The 6,839-nt window shown below is 40.8% G+C and overlaps 1 long non-coding RNA gene across 1 annotated transcript in view; it reads right to left on the bottom strand.

Moving 5' to 3' along the window:
- Nucleotides 1–1,303: 1,303 nt before the first annotated feature.
- Nucleotides 1,304–6,839, bottom strand: part of LOC122544676 — a 65,082-nt gene continuing 59,546 nt past the window's right edge. Inside the window, exon 2 of the long non-coding RNA XR_006310437.1 lies at nucleotides 1,304–1,770. This is a non-coding gene — a long non-coding RNA (uncharacterized LOC122544676). The remainder of the gene's footprint in view (nucleotides 1,771–6,839) is intronic.

Raw genomic sequence — 6,839 nt, 5'->3', positions numbered from 1 at the left:
GGCCACCCTTAATATGGAGAAACCATGGAAATGTGATGACTGTGGGAATGGATTCCATTCCCTGTCAAATCTGGAGTTTCATCGACGTGGTCACTACAGGGAGAGGCCGTTCACCTGCACCGAATGTGGGAAGGGATTCCCTGATTCGTCTGCTTTGCGGATACACCAGCGTGATGCTACTGCAGAGAGACCATTCACCTGCTCTGAGTGTGACAAGACGTTCTGTGAGTATTTCACCTTGTTGACACACCAGCAAGTTCACACAGGGAAGAGGCCACCTACCTGCTTGGAGTGTGGGAAAGTATTCACGCAGGTATCCAGCCTGCGCATGCACCAACGAGTTCACACTGGGGAGAGGCCATTTCCCTGCTCTGACTGTGGAAAAGAATTCACTGTGTCATCAGCTCTCGTGAGACACCAACGCATCCACACAGGGGAAAAGCCATTCAAATGCTCCAAGTGTGGGAAGCGATTCAGATATTCATCTGTCCTACAGGCACACAAACTAGGTCATACTGGGAAGAAGTCATTCATATGTTCTGAGTGTGGGAAAGAATTCACTCAGTATTCCAGTCTGTGGAGGCACAAGAAAGTTCACAAATGATCAGAGGACTTGGATCTGTTGTTACTCTGTATTATTAAATCTTTTCGACAGCACATTTCAAACCCACACCTTCACCATCTAGAAGAACAAGAGCAGCAGTTACCTGGGAACATTACCACCTGCAAGCTCCCCTCCATGTCATTAACAGGCTGTTAGAAAGGAAGAGTTTGCAGATAGAAATCTCAAAACGACCAGTACATGAAGATCTAATGGAGTCATTGAAATGACTGGGACTTGAACATCATAAATCTCTACATTAGCTGTTCCTTCACTATCAATGGGTCAAAATCCTGGAACTGCTCCCTAACAGCATTGTGGGTGAGCCAACACCACAAGCACTGCAGTCCCAGAAGGCAACTCACCATCACTTTCTCAAAATGAACAACTCAGATGGGCAATGAATGCTGACCCAGACATTGATACTATACCCCATGAATTGACATCAAAATGAGGGAAAATCCAGCTCAAGATTAATCCACCTTCATCTGACAGAAAGTGAAATGGGGACGACCAAAGGATTGCTTTCTGCTGGACAGGCCACTCTTGCTACTTTGCTTCCAATAAGGCTGATGTTCTTTGAGCATGGAACTGCACATTCCCAAGGAAATGATCCCCTGAGGAAGGACATTTAATTTATCCTGGATAGGAAATAATGTTTTCCTTACCACTCCAATGAGATGCAAAGTAAATATGTTTGTCTTTGTTCCATTAAGTTTGTACCCAGGGCCAGGCCAATTGACTAAATTGGTCTCAGTCAGTATATATGCTCTACATGAACCTTCACCCTCCCCTCTTCAACTCCCCATCAGCAGATCCTTCTATTCTGTAATGTGGAAAGATTAAATGGGAATATCTTTCTGGACACTAATGTAATATTAAGGGTTAAACTACACTGAGTGAATGTTCTGGAAGTGGGTGGGGACAACAGTCAGGCAGGAATGCGAATGACCCTAACTCCAATTACACAGTCATTTGCTACTGAACTCCCTATGATCAAGTTAAATTACTGTTGAATCTCTATCATACTTTTATAGCCATCCCCAGCCAATCAGTGTCGCTTGCTTGATCATCCCCAACGCTGAGGCCCATCACACCTACGTTGTCTGAGGCAGAAGCAGGACCAGAACTCATTTTCAGGGCCACTCCGAAGTTCGGATACATCACACCTATGTTGTCCTTGGGAATCACAGAGTCAAGAAATCTTCTGCATTATGATTCCCAGGATTAGGGCATTAGCATTTGCATTATCTCCGAGGATGATCTCATCCTACCATAGTACCTGGGGTAATATGTGACTGTGAGGCTGGGGGTTGTCTTCAGTGGCATGTGACTATGGGGGAGTGGCCAGAGTATCTGTAAACATTGTCAACTGACCTGTAGAGAGGAAATGTATTTTCTTTGGTTGGGGTCTCTCTTCTGACTCGACTTTTCACGCCAAGAAAGAGTATCAGAGGAGTCACCTAACTTGTACAAACTCTGTTAAACTTTTACTGTTTGCAGACGTTGGTGTGTGTGAATTGCATCTCGTGTGTGAAACCTCAAGAAAAGAACCAAGCAATCGTTTTTTTACTCTATCCCTGGTATGTCATGGTCATTTGAAACTGAATCTGTCAGTGTGTGATCTGTGAACACATACATATCAGTACGTCACAGATAAAGTGGAAGGTGAATGATGTCTCCTATTTCTGCCATGCTGTTGTAAGGTATACACTATAGTTATTAATTTCTTTCAGGCTTGAGTCAGTTTAAATGTCTCAAAGCAGAAGACCATAAAGAAAATGAAATGTTTGTGGCATTTTTGCCTGTGTTCTGTCATAAGAAAAGAATCACAATTGTTTTTAACCCCATTTTTATGTTTATTGTCCATAACCAAAGACTCCCTTATGTATCGTGAAAGATATATAGCAACTGAGCTGAGGTTAAGCTGATAAACCAACCCAAACTGCTCCCTGTGGAATAGAACAAGGGCAGCATGTTCTACATTTTCTTATTAGACAGAAGGCTTCCTGTTCGAACTGTCTCTTTACCCCGGATTCTCTAATGAGCAGTGACGTTCACCCAGCATCTACATACTTTGTCAACTCCTTTTCAGATCATTTTCTCTTCCGCTAAAAAGTTACACATTGTTCTTCAAAACTCCAATGAGAATATGCCCAAATGTTTATACTTACAGTTTCTGTGATGTGAAGATTACTGTCCAATTATCTATCTGCCCCTGTCAGATTCTGCTGTGTGAATATGAGTGTCATTATCCGTCTCTACCTGTCAGCTTTTGCTTTGTCAATGTGATTTTAGTTATCAATCTGCCCCATTAGGTGAATGTAAGAATGTAGTTATCAGTGTATACCTGTGAAATTCTGCTCCGGGGATGTGTGTGTTATCAAAATGTGCCTGTCTGTTTCTGTAATGTGGATATGTTTGTGCAATTATCAGTCTATCCCTGACAGCTTCGACTATATGAATAGATGAGTGCATCTGTATGTGAAAGTATATGTACCTGTCAGTTTGTGTTCCGTGAATAAATAACTCATATGTCACTCTCAAAATTAGTTTTTCTTTTCTCAGTGCACAGTGGTATAATTATTTGATGACTGTTGAAGTAAAGGTAAGTGTATTGTGTGCTCTGTATTGTGATAGTGCTCATCATCATTGGGCCACTTGTGTAGCTCTATTGGGGAGGTGGAAGGAAGGCAAAAGGAATTTGATTTTCTCTCATGCAGTGGAGGAAATTGGAATGGTCAAAGTAGATGTATTGAAGAATGAAACTGTTCAACTTTTCTCACAAAAAGAAAATTGAATAGCTTTACTAATCTACCTGATCGCACTAAATCTTCCCTACTCCACTGTTTCAAAATATTATGTGATCACATTGAGTATCTGAGAAAACGGTATCAAGTTTTCTTGTGTTTTATATCAGAATTCATCAGGAGGATCAAGAAGAACACAGTAGAAAATTTAAGTTAATTTGAAACAAAGGCACAAGACGTCTTGTTGATGAAGATAGAGTTAAAGAGAAAATCTGTTCCCGCAATTTGGAGAAATGCAGAAGGATTTTATGATAAAGGTGGCAACGATTATAACTAACAAAACCTTCGGTGACTGCAGAATTTATTATAATAGGCGTGACACGGTGGCTCAGTCTTAGCACTGCTGCCTCATAGTGCCAGGGACCCGCCAATTCCTGTCTCGGGCAACTGTCTGTGTGGAGTTTGCACATTCTCCCCGAGTCTGCGTGGGTTTCCTCCGGGTTCTTCGGTTTCCTCAGTCCAAAGATGTGAAGGTTAGGTGAATTGGCCATCCCTGTAATGTTCGGTACATTAGTCAGGAATGAATGTAGGGGAATGGGTCCGGGTGGGTTGCTCTTCGGAGGGTTGGTGTGAACTTGTTGGGCCGAAGGGCCTGTTTCCACACTGTAGGGAATCTAATCTAATCTAGTCAGGATATTATACAATATAATTTTAACATATTGTGGTTCTGGATTAGAAATTCCGGGAAACACTACTCATTCTCTCTGTTGCTGTTAATATGGCTGTCACTGGGGAAGGAGAAATAATTGGCACCAAGTGATCAACTGCTTTCTTAAAATAAATTTGAAAAGCCAGCGAACACGTAGAAAAGAGCAGATAGTTTTACAGGAGAGTGCATGAGTCCATACTCGTTCATTTGTTTTTCTATTACAAAAGAATAATTAACACAATCCCATTTTACCTCATTCCCTCCTTTACAGCTGAGGACTGACTCACTATTGTCTAATATGCTCTCTCTCTGAAATCGGTGAAACCAGTGAATAATGTACAGAGGGTCAGGGACCGTTCGTTATCGTATGCTGCATCGACTGACTACTTATTGCACTGGGGATTAATTCAGCCTTTCTTAATGCATTTTAAAGGAAACGTGAAACCAATGTGAAGTCAAACACGATCAGGGACGCTCATGTCGCCATTCTACATGTATCGGACATTTACTAAGGGCTGAGAACACTCAGGCAATGAACGTGCAATAAGAAATACTGTCCTTACAGACACTGTTACAATTGTATTTTATGATTTGTTTTCTCTGCTCCCGCAGCCAGTGACAGTCGAGTATCTAATAACAAGGAGATCATGATTGACCGATGCCAGATTGAAAGTCCAGGGCTCTCCACATTAAAAGGAAAGTAAATTAATCTGACAGTGAGTGTAATTGTCAATCTGTACCTTTCAGACTCTGCTGTGTGAATACATTAAACATAGTTATCGATCTGTTCTTGTCAGTTTCTGCCTGGTGAATGTGTTGTGTAATTGTCAATCTATCCCTGCTATGTGAATATGTGCGCTGAGATTTCATCTGTTGCTATCAGTTTCTGCTTTGTAAATGTGAGAGTTTAGTTGTCAATTTTTCCCTGTCAGACTCTGTAATGTCAATGTTTGAGTGTATTTATTCATCCTTTCCTATCAGTTTGTGTGACTGCAGTGATCACCCTGTACCTCTTCGATTCTACTACATGAATATTTGATTGCATCTGATTTATTGTTATTACATGTACTGAGACATCATGAAAAGTATTGTTTTGTGTGCTTTACAGGCAGATCATATTATACAAAGTTCATCAGGGTAATAGAACAGAATTTGGAATACAGTGTAAAAGCTGCAGAGCAGTTGCAGAGAGAGCGAGATTAACATTAAAATTTGGGAGGTCCATTCAAAATTCTGATAACAGCGGAGAACCTTTTCTTCAATCTGTTGGAAAGTGTGTTCAAAAATCTATATTTTCTACCTGACAGACCAGGTGGAGGAGAGTATTACCAGGGTCAGATGGGTCTTTGATGTTTTTGGTTGCTTTTCTGAGATGGGGAAGTGTAAATGGAGCCTTTGGAGGGAAGGCTGGTTTCAGTGATAGACTGGGCTGTATTCACAACTGTCTGTAGTTTCTTGTGCCCTGGGGCAAAACAGTAGCCATACCACGCTGTGACACATCCAGATATTATGCTTACTATAGTGCATCCCATAAACATTTGCAAGAGTCTTTATGGACATGATGGATTTACTTAGCCTCCTGAGGAAACCTGCATGGTGAATGTGTTTGGGTAATTTCAATATAAGCCTGTCAGTTTCTGCTATGTGAATGTGAGAATTTAGTTTTTACCAGTCACTGTCAGTTTTTGCTTTGCGAATGTTTAGTTAAGAATCCTTCCCTGTCAGGCTCTGTAATGTGAATGTGAGTGTATTCATCACTGTTTGCCTGACAGTTATTCTTTTTTGAACATGTGACTGTGATTCATTCTGTGATAGTAGTTTTTAGGGTGTTGTAATCTCTTCTGCATTTTGTGGTTTATGACAGAGTCACAGAATTGGTACAGCCATTCAACCCATTGTGTCCAGACTGGGACATTCTGTTCTTCACCTGTTCTCCATACTAGTTTCCATTAACTGTTGGGATTCTGAACTTTATCCACTCACTGCCAGTATCCTTATGTAAATGCTAATTTGAGATTATTTCTGCAGTTATGTGTCTTTGAATAACTATGGAGCCAGTTTTGTTCTGTATGCAACAGCATTTGGTAGAGTATGTGTATCTCATTCTCTTTCCATGTTCAGTTGTGTTTTCTTTTGGTCTAAGTGTTGGATAAACTCAATCAATATTCACTAACCCTTTCTGATTGAGGGAATAATATTGGTTAAATGTTTATCTTGGCCTGAATCTGAATTTTATTGCATTCAGACTCCTTTTTTTTAATGTTTTGTGCATGCAGTAGTCTTTTAAGTTGCTGCTGGACACTGTAAGATGTAACATTTAATACTAACTGAAGTGACTAATAATATGGTGAGTCAGTTTATAACTGTCTATATTTGGAAATACCTGGGCCAAAATTTCAGGTTTTCTTTCCTTTCGCCATTAACTGGCTGAGTATCTGAGAGTTTTCTGTTGTGCTGCCAATCTGTATCATTTTGAAGAGTGATACCGGTCTATATCACACTGACATTTTGTGTATGTCTCCTTATATTTCCAGTCCTGCATGTCATGATCGGATATACTTTGTGAGATGGGTTTAACATGGATGTAGGTTTGCTCGCTGAGCTGGAAGGTTCATTTCCAGACGTTTCGTTGCCCTACCAGGTAACATTTTCAGTGAGCCTCCAGGTGAAGCACTGCTGGTTTCTCAGCAACAAACCCAAACAAGAAGACAAAACACGTCCAGAAACCCTAGCCACTCTCCCCTACATCAAAGACATCTCAGAAATAACTGCCAGATTA

The sequence above is a fragment of the Chiloscyllium plagiosum genome, chromosome 50 (genome assembly GCF_004010195.1).
Source record: "Chiloscyllium plagiosum isolate BGI_BamShark_2017 chromosome 50, ASM401019v2, whole genome shotgun sequence".
Classification (NCBI taxonomy): domain Eukaryota; kingdom Metazoa; phylum Chordata; class Chondrichthyes; order Orectolobiformes; family Hemiscylliidae; genus Chiloscyllium; species Chiloscyllium plagiosum.
The sequence above is the reverse complement of the archived record's forward strand: the minus strand, read 5'-3'. Positions and strand labels throughout refer to the sequence as shown.